This window comes from Pinus tabuliformis, chromosome 2_1, assembly GCF_031772625.1.
Source record: "Pinus tabuliformis cultivar Carrire ecotype Pingquan chromosome 2_1, CPIR1, whole genome shotgun sequence".
Taxonomy (NCBI): domain Eukaryota; kingdom Viridiplantae; phylum Streptophyta; class Pinopsida; order Pinales; family Pinaceae; genus Pinus; species Pinus tabuliformis.
In genome coordinates this window covers 441,007,669-441,033,551 of record NC_142299.1, presented here as the reverse complement: position 1 = coordinate 441,033,551, position 25,883 = coordinate 441,007,669, and positions in this window count along the sequence as shown.

The window sequence follows — 25,883 nt, the reverse complement described above, 5'->3', positions numbered from 1 at the left end:
GTTTGTCAAGAGGGAGTTGGTGGTGTGCTGATGCAGTAAAGAAAGGTGATAACTTATGAATTATGTAGGTTGAAGGATCATGAACAGAGGTATTCGACATATGGTCTAGAGTTGATAGTAGTGGTGCATGCCTTGAAAATGTGGTGGCATTATTTATTAGGAAAAATGTTTCTTTTAATGATAGACCATAGCAGTTTAACAAGTTTCTTTAAGAAATCCAATTTAAATGCATGACAAGCAAGGTGGACTACCTTCCTAGGCGAATTTGATTTCAACATCAAACATTTGAAAGGAAAGGAAAACCGGGTGGTTGATGCCTTAAGTAGGAAATTGCATCACGTATATGAAATATCATTTAGCTAGATAGAAATTGATTTCTCAAATCAAATTAGAGAAGTTGTTATGAAAGACCCCAAATATGAATTCTTGTGGCAATAAGCTAAGCAAATACATGATTATGGAGAACAAACTAATTATGGAATAAATAAAGACCAGTTGTTGACTTTTACAGGGAGGATTTATGTGCCAAATCAAAAAACTATTAAGCAGTATATGTTAGATGAATTTCAAAGGAGTCCATATATGGCACATATGGGCTACCAAAAGTTATTTTCTACAATTAAAAAGGGCTATTTTTGGCTAGGTATGAGAAGATATATCATAGAATACCTAGCTAAATTCTTAGAGTTTCAGTTGGTTAAGGCGGAACATCAACATCCAATTGGTCTGCTTCACCCACTTCCTATTCCCGAGTGGAAATGGGATACAATTATGTTGGATTTTATAACAGGTTTTCCTAGATTCAGGAAACAAAACAATTCCATCATGTGGTGGTGGAAAAGTTAAGACAAACAACTCATTTTATTCTTCTCAAATCCACTTATAAAACTGTAGAAATTGTTGATATATTCATGAAATAAATTTTTAGATTACACGGACTTCCTAAAGTAGTGATATCCTACAGAGATATTAAATTCATCTCTGCATTTTGGAAAGCCTTATTTTATGGTTTGGGAACTGAAATTTAGTTTAGCACTACATATCACACACAAACTAACGAGAAAATTGAACGAGTAAATCAAGTGTTGGAAGACATGTTAAGGATGTATGCAATGCAACAACTAACTAAGTGGGAAGAGTACCTTCACTTAGTTGAATTTGCATACAACAACAACTATCATGAATCTCTAAAGATGGGCCCATTTGCAGTACTATATGGAGAAAGGTGTAGAATATCAACTAACTAGAGCAATCTTGAGGATAAGTTAATACGTGGTCAGATACATTGATAGAAATGGAGGAGACAGTGAGAAAGGTACGACAAAATTTAAAAGTTGCTCAGGATAGAAAAAAAGCTTATCCTGATAAAAAACGAACATATAGAGAATTTCATGTTGGTGATCATGTATATCTGAGAGTGAAGCCCAAAAACAGTTCCTTAAGAAGGGGGGTTGTATGAAGTTAGGCCCTCGCTACTGTGGACTTTTTAAAATTTTGGTAAGAATAGGTCTAGTAGCTTATCACCTTGCATTATTGATGAGCCCCAAAAATGGACAATTATTTGGGCTCATTCAACCTCCTAATTTGACTTAATCCACCATTCTCATTATTTTATTGCATGTTTTTGATTATATTTATGCTAATAGAGTGAATTTGGTTAGTCATTATGCCAACAAGTCTAATGGGTGCTTTGTGTAGCCTTTTTAGTCAATTTGGAGACAAAATTGAAGGTCTTAATGAGCACTTGGCAGCCAAATTCGTGGGAGAACAAGCTAGAGGATTTGTAGGAAGGTGTCCCCTTCATTTATGGGCCCTTACCTCGAATTCTCCACCATCAGCTCGGAGTTCAAAGGCCACCAAATCAATCAGCACAAGGGCAGCCAAACAAGTCAAGTAGGACTACTGTTAACTCCAAGTTTTGGGCAACCGAGTCCCTAAAGTTTAGGAGGACTGTTGGGTCCTCAAATTGTATAAATAAGAAGGCTTGGGGCCTCATTTTGGTTAGCCAGCGTAGCCAGTGGATGTTAGCTAGTTAGCCAATAGATAGCAGCTAGTAGTTAGTCATTTCATAGCCTTGTTGTAGTCATTTTGTAATTCGATTTGTAGGCAATAGATTAGCTTTGCTTTCACCTCATTCTCAAGCTCTCCTTGTGGACAGTTTTGATGTAACTCTTCATTCTTGATTAATAAAGATGAATTCAGCTTTGCACCAACTCTAAATCTCTCTTGGGTGGCTTTAGCTCTTGGGGTTGGGCCCATCTCAAGCGCCCAGTACCTCCTTTGCTTATCTTTATGTGTTTGCTGCATTCTTAGAATACAATCTGTTGTTTAGATCTAAATCTTGTTTTGTTATTTAGTTTGTTTTTTTGATGGGTAAAATAGATTTTCATGCCCAGATTTAGTTGATAGGTTGTTAACAGAAAAAGCTTCAAGAAAAAGGGCCAACAAACATCTGTGGTTTCACCTCTCCCTCAGTGGGATCAGGAGTTGTGACTAGGATGACTTTGTTGCCCACAAAAACACTGATTTTGCTTTGCCATGCAATCACTAGTGTTTGATTTTCATGTGTAGAAGTTGGTTACAAGTTCAAACTTTCATTTGCTTATGTGCATGAGTTAAAATACATGGTTTCATTGCAGGTCACACTTCTGTTCACTCTCTTTACTAACAACTAGAAAATTAGGTCAACGTAACTAGGTCTTTGAATTTATAAGTTTTGTTGGTTCAGATTAGAAAAACCACTTGCAGAGCACCTGTACCATTCCTTCATCTGCTTATTCTCCATTAGCACCATCCGCTCCACCCTCTACTTAGAACTCTTGCTTCACGTTTTCCATTCACTCCCAAAACCCTAATTTTTGTGCAACATTGCTTCACTTTCCCTTGAACAAATCCAATCTCTCCTTAGCCTCATCCACCAAGTCCTAGACCTCCCTACACCCCTATTTCACCTCCATACTCATTTGTCCACCTTTTTCCCTCCATCCATTCTCCAAAATCCTCTTTTCAGAACATCCTGTAGAAATCTCAGAACATCCTCTAGAACCCCTGCACACTTCCTGTAGAAGCTCACGAATGAGGTTTCTTGATAGCCAAATGTTGTGAAACTCTCAGGAAGGGTGCTAGGGACCCCTTAGGACCTCTTCTAACCTTCCCAACCTCCTGTAAGCATTTTCTCCCACCAATCCACCTCTGCACAGTCAAAATCTAGTTAAAAGCACATGCATGATAATTCTAATAACTTAAACAAAAATACAAAAAGATGTTTTCTTTAGATAGTGATAACTTAGACACATGCATTTTACCTTCTTAGAATTAATGGCATCTCTTTCGGTAGTTTGCATGCTCTCCTTTGCATCGGTAGGACTAGCTGGTAGAATTAGGGTTTGCTAGGGTTTGTGTTTCTTTTTGGCTTTCAGTTTCTTTCTGCAAGTAGATTAGATTCCTTTGAGTTAGCTTTCGTCCATCAGTTAAAAAGCTTCTTCTAAGAGCTCATAGAAGTTGGCTTGAGCCCCTAGCGGACTTGTGCCAGCTGACCAAGTGACAGCTGCGGCAAGAGCTAGTACTTGTGCATACAGCAGGAGTTGTAGCATTATTGCTACAATACTAGGGCTCACCATCTTTTTGGCGCCGTTGCCGGGGAAGCGTCAGAGTATTGGTGATTGTCGCTTTTCTTCTATTTTCCACTACAAACTTCTTCTAAGTAGTTTATTTCATTTCCATTATGCAATTTCGTTTATGCAAAAGTATATTAGCATTTCCCGCTTTCATAGATTAGCATTTCAATTCCGCAATTTCATTTATGCAAGCGTAGATTAGCATTTCAATTCCGCAAGCGTAGACTAGCATTTCTTTCCTACAATTTCATTTGAGCAAAATAGATTAGTCATTTCCTGCTTTCATTTCAATTCCGCATTTTCATTTCAGCAAGATAGTTAGTTGCAGTTCAATCTATTTTAGTTTTTGCAGGTACAAGTAGAAAAAAAAAAACAACCAAAAAGATTTCCATTTCATGCCTTGTAGGAGTAGAGATAAGTTAGAAAAATGATTGCACAACACCCCCACTGCTTCACAAAGTCAATCTTCTCTCTTCTTCGATGGCTGTGATTAAAGAACCCTTAGGTGGACAGCAAGACATATTTGAAGAACCTCAAGGGAAGAAGAAGAAGAAACCATTCCTCTGGAGCAAATGGCTACAAGCAGAAATGTTGGGAGCAGCACCTTGTCCAAAGACGAATTTGAAAATCAGATCGAAGATTTCAAGAGTGATATGAGGCAGTTTCTTGCCATGCAACTGGATACCTTGCGGATCCAAAAGAAGCAAGAAGAAGCCAAGAGGGCTTTGGCAATTTTTTGTCCTAGGTGCACTAGAAAGCATCCTAGGAACAAATTTCCAATGCACTCTCTAGAAGTGTGTTTTGTTTGTGAAAGAGACCATCCTACGAATCAGTGCCCTTCCTTGCCCGGAATCAAAGCTGCCTATCAAAGGGCCAAATGAGCCACTGAATCACTCTATTATATGAACCAAAGGAGACCGCATGGCCCTAGATCTTACCAGCAGGAACTGCAAGGGACGCCCGAGACCTATTATGACCCCTATCAAGCCACTTTCATGCCTCCTTGGGGTCCCCCTGCTCACCCTTCATGGTTCACACCTCCACCTTATTCCTTCACAGATCCATATTATGCCCAACTAACTGCTCATTCGTTTCACTCTTATGCTCAGCCACAGCCTCAGTGGAATGCACCTTATCAGGGGTGGAGGCCCCAGTACAACTCTCATCCCGCTCATTTTCCTCCACCACCTGCTCATCCACAACCATCGCCTCATCCTCCACCAAGGCAACCCCAAATGCCTACCCAACCACAATGCCATCCATCTCCATCTCAATTTCACACCTCCACTCAACTACCCGTACCATTTCCAAGACCATACAATGGAGCAGCTCAACCCAATGGTAATGATGAGGCACAACATGTCCAAACAACAACTCTTGAGCTAGATGATCTTCACCCTAGCTCAGGAAGAGTATTGCAAAAAGGTGACTATATTGCAAGCATTGAAGGACCACATCCAGCAAAAGAAGATTCAAGAGATGAGATCAAAGAACCATGGGCTGCACTTGATGAAGAGAAGAGATCTAAATCAGAGATCAAGAGAGTTCCCTCATGGTTACCATCAAATCCTCCATGTACTCAAGAGAAAGATCAGCAAAAAGAGGAAGATGAGAAGATCATGATAGAAGGTGACATGAAGAATGATCCAGATCAGCAAAAGAACCAAGGATATCAAAGCTATATTGAGATATGGTTTCAAAGGGTCACTAAGTTGCAGCGGTACTCTCTTCCTCAGCTATGTTTGATCCCTTCAAAGTCAGATCATTTGGTCTCTAAAGACCGGATAGTTGTCCAAGCGTGCATTTCAAGCCTTCACATCATTTTTTCTCTAATCTCGATGTGCACATGGCTCCATTGGAAGTATTCTTATACTTGAAAATGATTTTGTTTTTCAAGTAGGGTAGGGTAGAAGAAAAAAAAAAAAAAAAAAAAAGAGAGAAAAAAATGAAAAAAGAGTAAAATAGAAATCTAAGGTGAAAACCTCCTCAGAGGCGCCTTAGATTGGCTCATTGATTGAAAACCTCCATGAGGCGGTCAATGGGTTGGGAAAAAAGAGAAAAGAGAATAAGATCTTTGGGTGAAAACCTCCCTTGGAGGCGCCCAAGGCAAGCAATTAGGGTGAAAACCTCCATGAGACGCCCTAGTTGTTTTTCAAAAAAAAAAAAGAGAAAAAGAAAAAGAAAAATAAAACTAATTTCCATTGGCTAATTGCAGGTTGCAAGAAGGACGTTTCATGACAGGAGGAGCACTCAAATCAAGGTTAAAGGAATTTTTCTTGTGCCTTCTACAGGAAGCTCTGTATTTCTACAGGAAACATCCTGTAGAACCTTTGGACGAGCCAAATTCAATTTCAAAAGTGAATCTAATGGTGGGAGCATATTGGTTAGGCCTGCAAGCACTTGTGTGTCCATGCCTTGCCTTTCTCCATCATTTTTTCCACCTCATTATGCTTCTCATTGTGCTTCTACAGGAACTTCCTGTAGAAATTGAGGGAAACTAGTCACGAATTTCAAAAAGTGGTTTGGCGAGCGTGGCAGTTTCCTCAAGGGTTCAGAAGCATCCTGCACTTTTCAAACTTCTCCTCCATCATCTCCATACCTGCATCACAGCCCAAGCTCAATTTTTCCTTCCATGCAAACATTTGCAAAAAGCCTTGAGGCAAAAATCCATAGAACAAAATTTGTTTTTGCCATAACTTGAAAACCATGCATCCATTTGACAAACTGTTTTATGGGGAATTGTACAAGGTTGATGGCAACATGCCTGAGCAGTTCCATGCAATTCCGGTGCACGGTTTCCAAGAAATCAGCCTCCATCACCATCAACCATTTTTGCATTTTCTCCATATCCGTGCATCCGTTTCAAAACCTATTTCATGGGGATATGCATGTGAGTGATGGTAACCTACCCAAGCAGTTTCAGCCGATTCCGATGCACGGTTGCCGAGAAATCGAGCTCCGAAATCTTCAGCCATTTTCCATTTTTCTCGAAATCCGTGCATCCATTGATCACGATTTTGCTATGGGAGACGCATAATGATGATAGGAACATGCTCACCAAGTTTCAGATCAATCTGGTTTACCGTTTGAGAGAAATGGAGAAAACAAGTTCCAGTTTTGTGACCATGCAGCAGCAGCAGCTTGAAGGTGCAGATCTGAACGTGGAAACAATTGCATGCAGCCCAGATCCGGCCAGAGGATGCCTGCACAAGGAAAAGCAATCAAAAATCATCAGCCAAGCCCTCATGCAATCAAAGGATCCAAGCATGCAGCAGCAGAATCAGAGCATGCAGCAGCAAAAAGCTTCACAAGCAGCCATTTGACTCCAGGTACGTGACTAAACTCGTTCCTCCATTTGCATGAATGTAATTTGAGAACTGCCTAAACGAATGAGATGGTGGGATTCAGCCAAAAAGGTAGCAAGTCTGATTGCACTCATCCAGGGATCATCAGCGCATGTGTGTAGTCAGCCACGGGAATTAAAAGAAATAATAAAAAAAATAAACAAAAAAACAGACAGTGGTAGATATTTTAACTCCAGTGCAACTGATTAACGAGAAGAGGACATGCAGCTCATCACAGCACTTCCGGTTGCATGTGGCCACGTACACTTGGTCACTTCACTCCCTCACCAAAAATCACGCTGAAATTAAATGATGCTTGGCTGACTCTCACCACCCTCTGTTCAACTGTGGTCACAGCTGGAGCACATGTCCACCACGTCCAGATCAGTTAACCAATGGTGCTCTACAATATTTCTGCCTGATTTCTTAGATTTTTGCCGTTTCTTAAAACAATTCCCGCCTGTCACGCTCTACAGGCGTTTCTACAGGAAGTCTTCTACAGGAAACGTAGAAAACAACCATGCAGAAAGAAAACATGGGATTTTTGGCGAATTTCAAGCTCCAAATGAGGTAGGATCAGGTAAACTTCATTGTGCATGATTTTTTGGTACAAAATGGTGAATGGAACATGGCATTAAATTGAAAAATGAGAGTAACATTCTACCTGTGTATTCAACAAAACATGAAAGATTGCCTGCATGTTTCACTGTATTTTACTAAGTTCTTTCTCTGCACTCTGAAATCTCCTCATCATCTTTAAAAGTAAAGAAGATATATGATGTAGTAGAGGCCACCCTCTATGCACGAAAACCTGATTCACATATGTATCTATGTGTTGAGAAGAGAATTTGTGCCCTTATGCTCAGTTATGCAAAAACAATATTTTACTTTCAATAAACCAACAGTTGAATTATGGGTGACAAAAACAAGAGACTTATTGCTATCTGGTATTCTGAGGAACACAAGAGAAACTCCTCCCTGGGTTCAGAAAACACCAAATTCAGTTGTCTTCTATTTTAGTGATTGATTATTGTTTTCCTGAGCATTTTCTTTTCTAATTAAAACATAAAAAAAGCACCCCCACCATGCCATGAGGATTCATAATGGAAGAACACATTGAAAAAGGTGAGAAAACCAATAGTGAAAAAACGCAAGACACTCAGGCACAGCAAGAACAGAGAGGAAAAGGAAAAAGGGCCAAATTGTTGAGGCCAAAATAGTGGGAGGAATGAAGGCACACACACCAAGGGAGAAATGGTTTCAAACACGGGCAGAGAGGACTAAAAATGTCAAAGCAAGTAGGGACACACCCAAGCAAACCACAACACAGGTCGAGGAGAAGGCACCCTCAGCCAAGCAGGCCAAAATAGTGAATATTGTTTCTACAGGAAGACAGAGGACTGTTTCTACAGGAAGACAGACAATTGTTTCTACAGGAAGTTTGAAAAGAGGGAAGCCAAAGGAGAAATCAGCCGCAATGTTAGCCAAAGAAGCCACCAGGGCCATCAAAGATGAGGAGAGATTTTGGTTGCTCAGAGGATGAGCAACACTTTCAGTAGGGGGGTGATGATGAGCCCCAAAAATGGACAATTATTTGGGCTCATTCAACCTCCTAATTTGACTTAATCCACCATTCTCATTAGTTTATTGCATGTTTTTGATTATATTTATGCTAATAGAGTGAATTTGGTTAGTCATTATGCCAACAAGTCTAATGGGTGCTTTGTGTAGCCTTTTTGGTCAATTTGGAGACAAAATTGAAGGTCTTAATGAGCACTTGGCAGCCAAATTCGTGGGAGAACAAGCTAGAGGATTTGTAGGAAGGTGTCCCCTTCATTTATGGGCCCTTACCTCGAATTCTCCACCATCAGCTCGAAGTTCGAAGGCCACCAAATCAATCAGCACAAAGGCAGCCAAGCAAGTCAAGTAGGACTACTGTTAACTCCAAGTTTTGGGCAGCCGAGTCCCTAAAGTTTAGGAGGACTGTTGGGTCCTCAAATTGTATAAATAAGAAGGCTTGGGGCCTCATTTTGGTTAGCCAGCGTAGCCAGTGGATGTTAGCTAGTTATCCAATAGATAGCAGCTAGTAGTTAGTCATTTCATAGCCTTGTTGTAGTCATTTTGTAATTCGATTTGTAGGCAATAGATTAGCTTTGCTTTCACCTCATTCTCAAGCTCTCCTTGTGGACAGTTTTGATGTAACTCTTCATTCTTGATTAATAAAGATGAATTCAGCTTTGCACCAGCTCTAAATCTCTCTTGGGAGGCTTTAGCTCTTGGGGTTGGGCCCATCTCAAGCGCCCAGTACCTCCTCTGATTATCTTTATGTGTTTGCTGCATTCTTAGAATACAATCTGCTGTTTAGATCTAAATCTTGTTTTGTTATTTAGTTTGTTTTTTTGATGGGTAAAATAGATTTTCATGCCCAGATTTAGTTGATAGGTTGTTAACAGAAAAAGATTCAAGAAAAAGGGCCAACAAACATCTGTGGTTTCACCTCTCCCTCAGTGGGATCAGGAGCTGTGACTAGGATGACTTTGTTGCCCACAAAAACACTGATTTTGCTTTGCCATGGAATCACTAGTGTTTGATTTTCATGTGTATAAGTTGGTTACAAGTTCAAACTTTCATTTGCTTATGTGCATGAGTTAAAATACATGGTTTCATTGCAGGTCACACTTCTGTTCACTCTCTTTACTAACAGCTAGCAAATTAGGTCAACGTAACTAGGCCTTTGAATTTATAAGTTTTGTTGGTTCAGATTAGAAAAACGACTTGCAGAGCACGTGTACCACTCCTTCATCTACTTATTCTCCATCAGCACCATCCTCTCCACCCTCTACTTAGAACCCTTGCTTCACGTTTGCCATTCACTCCCAAAACCCTAATTTTTGTGCAACATTGCTTCACTTTCCCTTGAACAAATCCAATCGCTCCTTAGCATCATCCACCAAGTCCTAGACCTCCCTACACCCCTATTTCACCTCCATACTCATTCGTCCACCTTTTTCCCTCCATCCATTCTCCAAAATCCTCTTTTCAGAACATCCTGTAGAAATCTCAGAACATCCTCTAGAACCCCTGCAGACTTTCTGTAGAAGCTCACGAATGAGGTTTCTTGATAGCCAAATGTTGTGAAACTCTCAGGAAGGGTGCTAGGGACTCCTTAGGACCTCTTCTAACCTTCCCAACCTCCTGTAAGCATTTTCTCCCACCAATCCACCTCTGCACAGTCAAAATCTAGTTAAAAGCACATGCATGATAATTCTAATAACTTAAACAAAAATACAAAAAGATGTTTTCTTTAGATAGTGATAACTTAGACACATGCATTTTACCTTCTTAGAAGTAATGGCATCTCTTTTGGTAGTTTGCATGCTCTCCTTTGCATCGGTAGGACTAGCTGGTAGAATTAGGGTTTGCTAGGGTTTGTGTTTCTTTTTGGCTTTCAGTTTCTTTCCGCAAGTAGATTAGCTTCCTTTGAGTTAGCTTTCGTCCATCAGTTAAAAAGCTTCTTCTAAGAGCTCATAGAAGTTGGCTTGAGCCCCTAGCGGACTTGTGATAGCTGACCAAGTGACAGCTGCGGCAAGAGCTAGTACTTGTGCATACAACACCGTCGCTTCCAAGTTTGTTACGAACTACCGGGTTGATAAAATTAAAGAAGGGAGTTCCAGGAGTTGTAGCATTATTGATACAATACTGGGGCTCACCAATTATGCTGTCAGATATGAGTCCACAATGTATTTCATGTCTCATTGTTAAAAAGATATGTATATGACACGAGACACATCATTAATTGGAAAGATGTGTAGGTAAAGGGGGTATTAACAACATATGTATATATATTTCTTTATTTACTTGACCTAGCACTGCATAATTAATGACTTATACATAGCTGATGTTATAGGTCAAGCCACATGAAGAGTTTCAGAGAGAAATAATGCTATGGAGGTGAGCTACCACCCAATTTAAAGTGTAGTTGAAGTAGTTTAGCGTAGAGGAAGCTACTTGGGAATATAAAATCTTTGTGCGACAAGCTTATCCTGGTTTCCTTCAAGACTAGGTCAACACAGAGGATGTTGTTACGCATAAAGGGGGGGGAGATGTAACACCCCAAGTTGCATCAGAAAAAAAAAAGTAGTTAGAATTATTGTTAATTACTTTACTTTCAATCTAGTAACTTTTTAGGTTGGTTAAGAACCTAATGAAATTTTGATACACTCTTAAAAGAAGTTTATTATTTTTTTTATGATTAATGTTTTAATCTAGAAAGGAAAACTCATAGGAAGACCCACATGATTTCCCAATTTCCAGACGATTGGGAATGACAGTTATTCTCCTACCACTTAGAGATTTAAATGAAAATCTCGGAGAGGAGGAGGTTTCTCTTATTCCTTTTGGCTAGAAGAAGTTTAGAGAAGGCTACTCATTGGAGGCAAGACATTGCCCTAAGAGTGAATTCCTGAGCTGGTTAGGACAAGTGGAAGGCTCTAAGTCGAATAGAAGACTGTAAGTTCTAGCTATGCTAAGTGAAGCTTTGATGCAAATTAATTTACCAAAAGGACTCTCAGTCGAACAAACTCTCTGGAAATTGGGAGAGTTAGGGGGGGAACTGAATTTAATAGTTATTCTTATTGATAGGGAGGAGTGGTCTTCCTAAATGAGTTTTCCAGAATGGCTTATCAAGATGTAGATAAGTACTGAAACTGCCCTACTATTTATTTTTATAAGTCTGTGTAAAAGGAGGTTTCTGACTAAATAATTATGGATATGGAAAAGGTTTGGTAGACTCTCTTGGAAATTTTTATTTGTCAACGTTCAGTAACAAACTGATGAAATAATGGTTTTTAGGAAAAATGTTCCCGAGAACTGATTGATTATTTGTACATAATGTTTTCAAAAAAGAAAGATGTGATTGAGACAGTTATAGAAAAAGAAAATGAATAAACATATGTAGAATGTCTTGCCTAGAATTATAGTCAGGGTTAGGTGGTCAACCTATAGAATTAAGTAATAAGAGGACAAAGAAACAATTGAAAAAGTAATTTTCCAGTATTAAACATCAAAAGGGAAAGTAATATGTATAGTTGAAGCATTGGGTAACCTAGAGTGGTGACTAGGTGACCAAGTTTCGATAAATTATGACTTTGATTAAGGAATCAGGTTAGCTCCTGAAGCTAGACAGTTCACCGACTGTTAGGAACAACCCCAAGACCTTTAAAAGGGTAAATAGTCAATATATACAAATAGATGAACTGAAATTGCAAACAGTACCATAGAAAAGTCTTGAAATATGCAACATATAACCATTTGATACACTACTACAAATAGTTGTAATTATTTAAAACATGCAACTTTCAATTCAAGACAGTAAACAAATGAACTTCATTAAATCGCTAGAAGTTAATTACCAACAAGACAATAAATTTATATATCCAATTGAACGCCTAAAAAGAAATATCATATTTACTATAGAAAATTCTATCATCTTTCTCGTCTGTTATAGACGCGTTGGACCTTAGTAATCAGACGAAGAGGGTTCTTTTTACAGTTGAATTAGTTTGTTAACAGAATATTTTAAAAACTAATGGAACTTTTAATAGAATAATTTATGTGTCAATATGTCGAGAAACTAGCTTATTTTAAGAACCTGTAGGACATAAAAGGGAAGAAGATTTATCACAACTGCCCAATGAAAAAGAAACAACAAAGTAAAACTTTTATATAGTTTTGTACAAGAATTCATATTCCCTTGCCATATCTTGCAGAGAGGAAATTATCATTCATGCATTATAGGTTATTGTTGCATAATTAACCTTTTTAAGAAAAATCAAACCAATGTAGATAGTGACAACTATATCTACTCCTAGATCATATTACTGCCCGAGGAAAATGTAACAGAAAGATCTTTGTACACAAAATATTGTTGGGTAATTATAGAAGAAAATGAGACCTCATAATTTAGAGAACTGGATATAACAGAAACACATTTGAAAATCTTATTATTGGGATAGGGCCTAACTTCTAACTCGGATTGGACAAGCTATATCACTATCAAACACTATGGCTAGCTAATCAAAACTTTGTTCGTAAATTCGATGGATTGATAAAACAAACAATGAAACCCTAGTTGTGAACCTTATACAAGCCAATGAGGAAGAACATTTGGGTAAGTTAACATTGTCATCTAGGATAAGTTGATACAATAAAGAGTGGGGGGGATAATGTGGTCACTGTGAAAACTCCTTGATAGCCAACAAAAATTAGTACCTGTAACCATTTACCTGCAAATAAATAAAGGTGCAAGTTAATTGAACTCTTTTCTTCAAACCTGGTAATAAGGAAGAATGTAAAACACAACAAAAAACTGGTGTTGGTTCTCACCTACCAAGGTTAGCTACCCTTGGTGTAGCGGCATAGGAAAAACCTACAGGAGAATAGGTAAGGACGTTGGTGAAAATCATTGAAATCGTCAATAAGGATAATCGAAGAACTCTGTTGTGAGTACCTGTGCTGCAAGACCAACCAAGACTCTAGTGAACAACCTGTTATGGATTTTGGGCATTGAGCCTGCAATCACCAATGTACGGTGAGCAAGGGATGTAAAAAAAATCATGCTAAAAAAGCTATGGTGTTGATGGTCATGGCTTAGCAAAACTCAGAGAGGAAAATTGTGTACCTGTGGCGAACAATTCTCAAGAATTATCAAAACCCTACAGGAGATAGGTTGCAAAGCTCCAAGCAGTTTTGATGAGAATGGGGAATTTCAGTCGAAGCAAGGGAGGCAGTCAGTTACCTCAACCATCTTGGAGTTAACTCCACCATTAGATTCACTCCTTCGAGATATATGGCCTAGATTATGGCAAGCAACCCTAGCAACGAGATTGAGATGGATCATTATTAATATAGTAGGTACTCTTCACAGTGTGTCAATGATCTATAGATCGACATGATGTTTTGGTATGGGCTAGATTAATATTTGTCGCCAAAACAATTATAACATATACACATTATAGGTAAAACGTGTGAATACCAACCATTAAATATTCACAAATCTTATACCTATAGATTTGTTAGGTGCGAGGCATATGAAAACCTAAAAAATAATGAGGGGAATTTAATCAATTGCATATTTTTGGAAACTTTACAGATAACCTAAATACTAGACTCCTATTGATGTTTATCATGGTGGAATTCAATTTATAAACATTTATGGTTGATTAAGCAATAAAGCGATAAATAAGGAATAAATAAATTGTTTTATTTTACTAAGTTCTAATTTCTTCGTATGAGTAGTATTAGAAGGGATGTACATGTTACAGATCAAATCCCTCAAGGTGAAAACCTCTTTTCTGAGTGCAAAAATTGAAGAAAGGTTTGCACCTAAAGAGATTTTATCCCTCTGGGAGCTTTATAGATTCGTAGTTCATATGGATCTAGGTTGGTTTATTTCTTAATTTTATTTTTTTAGTTTAATTTTTACTTTTATATAATTTTATTGAGTCAAAATGGTTTAATTAATAAATATAGTTTTTATTTTTATGTAATTTGACCTGGTCAAAATGTTTAGATAACATAATATAACTAGACATTACAATAACTCTTCCATATTGGGGTGGAGAGTGTCTCTTGGCCCAAAATTGTAATAGAATTAGATTTAAAAAAAAAATTATAAAATATTTTGAGTGTGAAATGTGAATGGATTTTGGGAATGTGGTATTGATGACCCATGGTATGGTATGGTTGGTAGTATCCATGGTTAAAATTCTTGTTAATTGTAAGTATTATTTTGATTGTAAGTCTGCAAGATCAAGAAATCAATATGATACATGTATAACATAATCATGAGAGCATATAGAAACATAAAATGCAAGCACATGACCATGCAACCATGATTCTAGCTAGGGTCCAATCATCAATGCATGATCTCAATAACAACACACACCGCTACCTCGTCCATGACAACCACCATCATTGAACCACTATACACTTGACCATAGGCAAAAATGAACATGAAAAAGTGATGCATAACCATCCACACATATGCCTAAACACGTTTGATCAAGCATCGATGAACGATACCTGAAATCAAAACTACAAGAATGATACATGCAACCAAGCATATAATAATGTAACCAAACATAAAAGAGTGTAACCAATCACACTACAATGATACATGTAACCAGTCACACACTCACGACAATACATTCCACAACAAAACATCAAGTTTCAAATGACGAGATCACTTCAACCATGAAAAATATCATGCAAATGCGACAAACACATTGAATGAAAGTGTGAGAGACACACATGAAATTAACATGCATGCATGACCAACACATAGCCCATCAAGTTCGAGGGGTGAACCATGCTTGGATACAACTTTGTAACACCCTCCTCCCACAACTACCCAAGCAACCGTCCAGTCTAGGTAAACATGCAACGAGAGGCCACTACAATATGACTCGACCTCCTAAGTCATGTTAAGGAATTTCAATTAATGGAAACACACCATAAAAACATTTTAACATCAACTACAAGACTCTTAGGAACCAATCCAATACAATATATAACTTGCCCTTAGGTCCCACTGAACGTTTGGATAACTTAAGCCTTGGTCGCTCTCATGTTGTAGGCATGACAACATCAAGAAACCTAAAGTCACTCTCACAAGCTTACCTGCTAGTGACCAAAGACTAAATTTGTCAGTGATATGCCAACGACTCTGGGATTTGAGCCACTTTTTCAAGCCCATAGCCCAGGTCACTACCAAGAATTGAACCATCTCTTCATATTAGTAAATTAACATGGAAATGAGAGTACTAAAGAAAATACTTGTTCAAGACCTTCACTAGATCCATACTAGCCATGATATGCATTTCGTCAAACATATTGCGAATATGTAATCTATAGGTGTAAATAATAGTTCTGAGCATAGGGGTCTCATACTTAGTTGAGAATCGCTAAGAACCATTGATGCCTCAACACATCAACTTCCATTCCATCCATTAGGTCATAGATACATTGATCATTCAATTACAAGTAAAAACATGATGAGAGCCACAGAAGGCCAATGTCATAAAACACATACATAACTAACATAATAGGGACATAAATATCAATGAAATCATAGTCATAGATACCACATATAATCCATCATAATACTCATTTAAATAAAAGGATAACTTTCATTAATGATACAAAATCCAAACTTGGGATGTGAGTTCCACGTTCCACCCAGTCCTAGAATGGCTAAGCAAAATATCTCTTCATTCATTCACCCCTGTGACATATTCCAAGCATGAATGTGGGATCTCTGAGAACACATCAATCAAAACCATACAGTTCTTCCAATGTCCATCCACCTCAACCCATCAAATAATGATTCTACCTCAATGTCAGACATCACAAAACCATAATCAAATTGGTCTCCATCAAATCCTTCCAGAGCATTTTTCCAACCAAGGCTTCCAAGATTAGTAACTCAACCCACCTAGGGATTCTAGAGCATTTGTCCAACTAAGGTTTCCAGGACTAGTAACTCAACCCAAGCTAAGGAAACATGAGAACCAACCAAAAACAAACAATGAAAGTAAACCCACAATCACCATGGCTATCCACAAAATGGAAATGTTAGGGAATCCACTATCAATCCGAGCCATCCTCCATGCCAATGAAAAATCACAACAAAAAATCCACATTTATATACAATGCATGCCATAACTAGTGAAGGAAATATAGAAACTCACTACCTGCAAGAAAATATGATGTAACTATTGATCCTAATGCCCTCTTGCATTTTCCTGCTCTTCCTTTACCTTCTTGATCCAAGAATCCAAGTATACCACACCCACCAAGAGTGCTCCAAGAAAACTCCAAGTCTCCAATAGTATGAGAGAGAGAATAATGAGAGAGTTCCAAAACTGAATTGACAAAAGGTCGCCAACTGATCCTTAGAAGCCTTTTTATTAATGAGGCCTCTATTTTCTTCATTTTCCATTATTTTCCTTCAATCTTCTCCTCACATGCAACTTGTGACCTTCTTCCTGCCTTTTCTCCCAATTTCCATTATTTTCATAATTAAATGTGCCAAAAATGCCATTTTTCCTTTCCAAAGCCTTCGCCATTTCCTTTGTCAATTTCCTTAGCCATAACAATCACAAGTGATCCCCATCACTAGGATTTTGCCCAACATTCAACTTGGAATAAGTGTCCCATCATCTGTGGTTATTATTTTTCCTATATTTACTTTTATTACATTGAATTTTCACCAGATTTGTTACAAGATCTATGAATAATGAGGAGTATACTAGAAGGTTCTTTGATTTATTGAGGTATATACTGTTATAGACATTTTTGGGCACTGTAACCCCAATCATAAATGTCAATAAACCAAGGGCTCTTAAGTCCCTAAAAGTTTTGTTCCAACGCCTAAAAGAACAAGGTCAACTGATTACATCTTCTCCCAAAAGCTCTCCATGAAAATCTACTCAGAACTGGTCAAAACTGGACCATTTCACCTGCTCCATAGGAAAAGTGTGTTGCATCCCACCTAAATACACACAGTAGGTGTGATGCATGTCAAAAAGCCTTTATATGGGGTGCGATGGGCGAGAAGGGACAAATGGCAGGGTCAATCCACAAGGTCGAGGAGCATGGAATCTTCTAGAAACTTCTCCTATGACACTTGCCTCTCTGAATTCGACCAGGGATGAGTAAGAGATCATCACTCTCCAAGTGGAATCAAGAACTATCAGAGGGAAGACACTAGTCAAATCTCAAAAGCGGACTCACCCCCCTTGCAAACATCTATATATGGATCCCTCATCCCAGAGATCCAGAGGCTGGAATTTTGTATCTTGTAAGGAAGTGCTATTGGTTCCTTGGTGAAATATCATAGTGTTGGGTGATCTAAGCTTTTCATGAGGTGAAGAAGGGCTTCTTGCTGAGAGGATGATGCTGGGTCGGAACAATTGGTTGTAATTCTCTTGGCTCTTTCTTGATTATCAATAAAGCTATTCAAGTTTTCCTCCATACTCTTGTATTATTCATGTTTTATGCATTTGTATGGACAATTTACATCTGATCCTAGACTGTTTATGATAATAGATCTATGTTCTAGTATAGTGTTATGCTGTTGTGACTTTCCAGGTGCTATTTGAAGCTGGGTACACAAGAAAGCTAGTAGTAGAGGACTATCAGAAGAGAGAGGGACCAAACAAGGAACCAAGCACAAGAGAGAGGTTGGTCTCCTTCATTCCTCTCTCATATATTTCTCATAAAGGAAAATTAGAGTGGTTTTAGTTTGTTTGTTTCTAAGGCAGCCACTAGCCTTAGTGGGACTAGCAGTTCTGTATAAACACTTTTCCCGGTAACAAAATGGCGACTCCGCTGGGGAGAAAATAGATTGTTTGTTTACCTGCATTTGTTTACTTTATAAGCTTACAGACGGAGCCTGAAGCCAAGCCAGCTAGCCTTCGAACTGCATTTGTTTTACGAATGCAAAGTAGATCAATGCTGCTTCAGTCAATCTCTAGGTTTTGTTTATGAATTAAACATTTGATCTACAAGCTCTCTAATTACCCTTGTGGTGGCTCTAGTAACCTCTTTAGATCTACCCCTGTGATTGATTTACTGATTACCACTTTCTCAGCCTAAATCCCTGAACTGAACTGCAAACTGTGACCCAGAACCCGTTCAAAGTCTTGTCCCTGGTTCAGCGCACTGTCTGTTCTGTCAACTTAAAATGCAGCACACTTCCCGAGTGTAGCAGGTGCGCTGTATCTCAGTTTCACTGTGTTACAGGTGTGCCGATCAGACTAGACCTTGTCCCTGAATTTTGGTTTCTGTGTTCACTTTTTTCAGATCTATTCAGGAGTTTTGCTGCTTATAATCAGTACACCTCTGTTTGAAACCCCCTTCCTTGTTGTTATTCTGCCTCCATTGTGCAAAGAACTGTAAATGTTTTTATGTATTTTTTGAGTCATTATCAGTTCTCCTTTACAAAAAAGTAGCGTAATTGTACTATCGTTTCTTGATTTGAAAGTGTCACAAGTGTCGTTTTCAATCATAGAAGAGAATCTGATTGTTCTTGATAGTCGATTACATTGTTACTCTTGTATTTGATCTGAATTAGTAGTTTTTCCTAGTGTCGAAATCAAGTTTTCAATTCCAAATCGCAAAGTGTTGCCATTGTCCTCATTTTTCCTTGAAAAGAAGCTTGTTAGTAATTGTCGCTTTGAAAAATAATTCAGGTTTTGCGCAATAGCTTTCTTTTTATCATTTACATATTAAGAAAGCCGAAAATAAATACATGCATGTGCATTTTCATTTAGACTGTTTGATTGGTTTGATTTAGGACAGTGCATATAGTGTGTGCTCTTTGCTCTTTGTCGAAAGAACGCCATTTTTCTTTCCTTAGTAGGTAGGATTTTCATTTGCCAAAAGAAGGTTAAACGACTGTTTATCATCTTAGATTAAATTTTAGGAATTGTACATCTACATTACGCGGTGAACCTGAAAGAAAAATTTCTTTAGCAAGATCAACTATAAAATAAATTTAATGAATCTAACAACGCTTTGGAACCTAACGCACAACATCTAGAAGTCTAGGCTAGAGACGTGTTCTGGCGTTGTAAAACGTGGTAACTGTTGCTTTCATTGTTGGTTGGGTGATTCCTCCACTTTGAGATGACAAGTGCCAATACAGACTTGTACTCCCATGTAGCGTCGAGTATATATTGGGAGACCACAAAAGGCTTTATCCTTTATCCATAGGAAGCCGTGTCTACCGCCCTATCGATCGCAATGCACTGAACACAGCATTCGGGAAGATCACTACCATCGTTCCCATCTTCCGAATTACCACGAAGATTATTCCAGCGACCTTAACCATCCTTCAGTTTTTTTATTTTCTATCAAATACTGTAAAGACGGTGAATTCCGAGGACAATTCTTATCTCGTGTCGACCTCGTTAAAAAATGAAACAATGAGTCATGAGGATTGTTCTTTTACTGATTCAACCTCATTAAAAAATGAAACAACTCCCTTTCGAAATCGAGTCTTTGGTTATGGTCTCATAAATTCCAAATCGAGATTTTCAAAAATCTCGAAGGTAAACCTTCATTCCAACCACCGTGTTGAATGCAATGAAGCTTGGGGGGCATGCACCTCGATTTGCATTACTATGCTGGGGGCATGCAAACTTATCACGAGCAATGTTACCACAGGGTTCAAGCTCGTTAAAAAATAAACCCGCCTCGAGCAGTTTTAGCACATAGTTCAAGCTCATTAAAAAATAAACATAAGTCATGAGAAAATGTTTCTCCCCGCATTTAAGCTCATTAAAAAATGAACAGGTAAATAACCATCGTGAATGTAGTACTTCAGCCTTTAAAGCCTTGGTCGTGTTCTCATCATCACCTCCACTCTGTATTGGCCAATCATTCACCTCCATTTGATTGTTTACCCCTTCTGAGGAACAGCTGCGAAGAGTGATCTTGTTAGCCATCCTTGTAACACTGCCGTGATTGGAAAATTCCAAACCTTACCTGGAATCAACTGCTACCTGAATTTATCACTCGTTCCTCAAAGACGAGTCTCCTTTAAGCTCTTTTTAGCTGACTCGTAAAATATGAAAAGATTACCGAGCCATTGGCCTCTCCAGCTCGTTAAAGTTGTTGGGTTGTGTTATATTCTTTCCACATAGTTAATAGGGGGTTTGAAGGGCACCCATAACCCCACTTTATGGGGTCTGGGGCAGCGCCCCGGAAAATTTTGGTTTTGGACCCTATGTTAGGTTGGGCGGACCCACCTATGGTTCTGTGCATGATTTTCGCACATGATTTTTTGGACGCGATGGTTTTCGGTCCATGGTATTGGATGCTTCGACATATATAAATATGTATTGTAACATTGAAAGGAACATAATGAAAAATCAAGCTGGTAGTCCCGGTTTTGGGATCCAGGGGAAAATATCTATGCATATGTGTTTTATGTGTTATGTTCTCGCATTGTTAATTTTCTTTGTTTAAGAATTCGTATGCAAGTAATTTCTGTACAGGGTTAAAACCTACATTTGGTATCAGAGCTATTTTGGCTTCAAGGGGACGCCTTTGTTGCTGAGGGGTTTTTTTCTTGCTCAGGCCTGTGGTAGACCCTGTTCAGTGGGAGATCTGTGAGATCAATTCTGGTGGTGAAAGAAGATGACAAGTAGTGGAAAGATAGAGATTGAGAAGTTCAATGGTCAGAGTTTTGAGTTGTGGAAACTCAAGATGGAGGATCAGTTGGTGGATAAAGATCAGTGGATCGCAGTAGATCCGGGTACTAAACCAATGAGAGTGACCGATGGAGAATGGAAGAAGTTGGATCGGAAGGCAAAGAGCACAATACGATTGTGTGTCTCAAATTCAGTATTGTTGAATGTATCAGGGGAATCTATGGCGAAGGCTTTGTGGGACAAGTTAGGGACTTTGTACCAATCTAAGTCTCTTGTGAATAAACTGTTCCTGCAGAAAAAGCTGTATAACCTGAGGATGAAAGATGGAGACTTGGTGACAGAGCATCTGAATGCGTTTAATACTGTGGTAAGTCAGTTATCATCTGTTGAGATTAAAATTTCAGAAGAAGATAAGTGCATTAGTTTGTTGTGTTCTCTACCAGATTCGTGGGATAGTCTGGTTATTGCAATAGGTAACAATGCAACTGCTTTGTAGTTTGATGAAATAGTGTCAGCCTTGCTGACGGAGGAGATGAGACGAAAAAATATGGAGAGCCAGAATGGTGATGCCTTTTCTATACGAGGACGGTCCCTGAACAGAAACAAAAATAAGTCATCGAGTGGGAGATCTAAATCTAGAGGGAGATCTAAATCTCCAGGAAGACCTACAAAGGTGGTGTGTTGGAAATGCAGAAAGGAAGGGCACTTCAGAAGGGACTGTAAATCTAAAGCTCCTGATAAAGGAAAGGGATCTGATGATGCTCCTTCTGCAGAGGCGAAAACCACCTCAGATGAAGGTGGGGATGTGTACTTGGCTTCTTCAAGTACACATGTAGATCATGAGGCATGGTTGATTGACTCAAGTGCATCCTTTCACTTCACTCCCCATAGAGGGTGGTTCTGCGAGTATGAGAAATACGATGGTGGTGATCTCTTCTTAGGAGATGATAGGAAGGCTAGAATCATTGGTCGCGGAAAAGTAAAGTTGAAGTTACAAGGTGGAAGGGTTAGAACACTTCCGGGTGTTCTGCATATTCCTGCATTGGCCAGAAATTTGATTTCTGTAAGCAAGTTGGATGATGCAGGTGTAAAGACAGTGTTCGATAAAGATACCTGCAAGATGGTTCGAGGAGCACTAATATTGATGCGGGGAGTTCGGATTGGAACTCTGTACAAGCTGCAAAGTAGCACTGTTGTTGATGGGTGCAATAGTTCTATGGTTCCTGAAAATGGAGTAGAAAATCTAGTGGTCTCTGGAAAGAAGACCATGTTGTGGCATCAAAGGCTTGGAAATATTGGAGAGAAGGGCCTTCAAATACTTCATGGTAAAGGTATGGTAGAAGGTATGAATAATAGCTCTTTGGATTTTGATTTCTGTGAAAATTGTGTATATGGGAAGCAGAATCGGGTGAGTTTCCCCTCTAGTAGTAAGAGGACGAAACATATATTAAAGCTTGTGCACAGTGATGTGTTTGGACCGGTGAAGGTTCCATCACTGGGTAAGTCTGTGTACTATGTATCATTTATATATGACTTCTCAAGGAATACATGGATATATTTCCTTAAGAAGAAATCTGAAGTCTTTGACAGGCTTAAAGAATTTAAGGCTTTGGTGGAAAATCTGACAGAGAAGAAGATAAAGGTGCTGAGGACAGATAATGGTGGAGATTTTCGTAGCAAGGAATTTGAATATTTCTGTAAGAAGTGTGGTATAGCACGACAGAAGATTACTCCATATACACCTCAGCAAAATGGAGTCGCAGAAAGAATGAACAAGACATTGATGGAAAGGGCAAGAAGCATGCTCATTGGTGCCGGGTTAGGATAGGAATTTTGGGCAGAGGCGGTGGATACTGCATGTTACCTGGTCAACAGGTCACCTTCATCAATGTTGGAGGATAAGACTCCACAAGAAGTATGGACTAGTAAGAAACCCTCTCTTTCACATCTGAGGGTCTTTGGATGTGATGCATATGTACATGTTCCAAAGGAGAAATGAACCAAGTTGGATAGTAAATCTGAAAAGTGCATATTTATTGGGTATAAAGATGGTTTAAAGGGTTATAAGCTTTGGAACCCAGTCACACGGAAGGTTGTGTACAGTCGAGATGTGGTGTTCAGAGAGGTGAAAGATGTTATTAAACATGAAGTCCAACCAAAGGAACCTGTAAAGATAGAGTTTGAACTAAAGGAGGAAGAATCAGACTCTGTAGCAGAGGAGGAATCAGAAGATGAAGAGCCACAAACTCCTGCTGTGAGAAGATCAGTTCGAGAAAATAGGTAGGCAGAAAGGTATAGTCCATCTGCTTTCTGTTCAAATTTTGCTTTTTCTGTTACTGATGATGATCCCAGAACTGTGAAGGAAGCAGTGGATTCAGAGGATGGAAAACTCTGGAAAGATGCCATGGTTGATGAAATGGCATCTTTGCACAAAAATGAGGCTTGGGATCTGGTGGAGTTTCCGGCTGGAAGGAAACCCGTTGGAAGCAAATGGGTGTTCAAGAAGAAGACAAATGCAGAAGGAAAGGTGGAGAAATATAAAGCTTGGTTGGTAGAAAAAGGTTATTCCCAGGTGTCGGGAATTGATTTTGGTGATATTTTTTCTCCTCTTGCCAAGGTAACTTCTATTAGATTACTTTTATCTATTGTTGTTGCTTTTGATTTTGAGGTAGAACAGATGGATGTGAAGACAACATTTCTTCACCAGGATTTGGAAGAGGAAATCTACATGAAGCAACTTGAAGGCTTTGCGGTGAAGGGTAAGAAAGAATTGGTATGCAAGTTAATGAAGTCTTTGTATGGGTTAAAACAGTCACCAAGGATGTGGTGTCAGAAATTTGATACATTTATATGGGAACTTGGCTTCACCAGAAGCAAAGCAGATCATTGTGTGTATTTTAAATTAATTGGCGACCGTGTTATTTATTTGGTCTTGTATGTGGATGATATGTTGCTGGTTGGAAATGACAAAGAAATTATCCAGGATTTGAAGACCCAATTGTCCTCCAAATTCGACATGAAAGATCTTGGTGCTACAAACTATATTTTGGGCATGGAAATTAAAAGAGATCGGGCAAAGAGGAAGCTCTGGTTAAACCAGAGGAAGTATGTCGAGACAATACTGCAGAGGTTTAATATGCAGGATAGTAAACCAATGAAGGTTCCTATTCCTGTAGGTGTGAGGTTATCTGCTGAACAGTGTCCCAAGACACAAGAAGAGGTAGAGGACATGTCCCATGTTCCATATGCAAGTGTAGTGGGTAGCCTGATGTATGCAATGGTCTATACTAGACTAGACATTGCACATGCAGTGGGAGTATTGAGCAGGTTTATGTCAAAACCTAGGAAGGAGCACTGGACAGTAGCGAAGCAAGTTTTCAGGTATTTGCGTGGCTCTAGTGATTATGGTTTTTGCTACCAAGGAAGACTAGGATTCGACAGAGTGTTGGATATTCATGGCTTTGTTGATGCAGACTGGGCTGGAGATCTGGATCAGAGAAGATCTACAAGTGGGTATGTGTTTAACCTATTTGGAGGTGCAATTAGTTGGATGAGTAAGAAACAATCTGTAGTGGCACTATCAACTACAGAGGCAGAATACATGGCAGCCACTCATGCAAGAAAGGAAGCAGTTTGGTTGCAGAGATTGTGTTCAAGTATGGGGTTAGTACAGGGAGCTATAAGAATAGACTGTGATAGCCAAAGCGCAATTTTCTTGGCAAAGAACCCTGCTTATCATTCAAAGACAAAGCACATTGATGTTCAATATCACTTTTTGAGGGATATGATAGAAGACAGAAAGGTGTTTCTGGTAAAGGTGGACACTTTGAAGGATACTGCAGATGCATTAACAAAATTTGTGAGCTCTGAGAAGTTCTCTTGGTGTAGAGAAGCAATGGGCATCTCAGGGCTGGAAAAATGACTAAGCTCTCCTGCGGCCCCCTGTGGAAAGAAAACAACAAGTGGGAGATTGTTGGGTTGTGTTATATTCTTTCCACATAGTTAATAGGGGGTTTGAAGGGCACCCGTAACCCCACTTTATGGGGTCCGGGGCAGTTGTTATCGGGAAAAGTGTCCATTCGGAACGACCCTATCCCACTAAGGTGTGACAGTGACCTTAGAAACAAACAGAGAAAACTACTTTTGTATTCTTATTTATGAACTATAAACGAAGAGGAATAGGATGAACTAACCGGTGTCTTGCGCTAGTCCCTTTGATCCAATTTCTCTCCTCTTTGATAGCTTCCAACTGCTTGCTCCTTCACTTGCACAACTTCACAATACCTGCAAGATCACAGAAGAAAGAAACTATACAAAGACATGGGTTTATGTTCATAAAAACCTTAGGATCAGATTTAAGCTAAACATACAAATGTAACAAACATCAATGATACACAAGCATGTAGGAGAAACTCAAATAGTTTTATTGATAAAACAAGAAGATCCAGGAGGAGTTACAACCGATGATTCCTGATCCAGCATCAACCTCCCAGCATAGAAGCCCCTCTTCACCTCCAACAAAGCATAAATCACCCAATAGTCTGATTATCTCTCTCAAAACCAACAGCAATTCTTTGCAATATCAAAATTCCAGCCTCTGGATCTCTGGGATGAGGGATCCATATATAGATGTATGCAAGGAAGATGAGTCAGCTTATGCTTTGACCAGTGGCTTCTCTTTGTCAGTTCTTGCTTCCACTTGG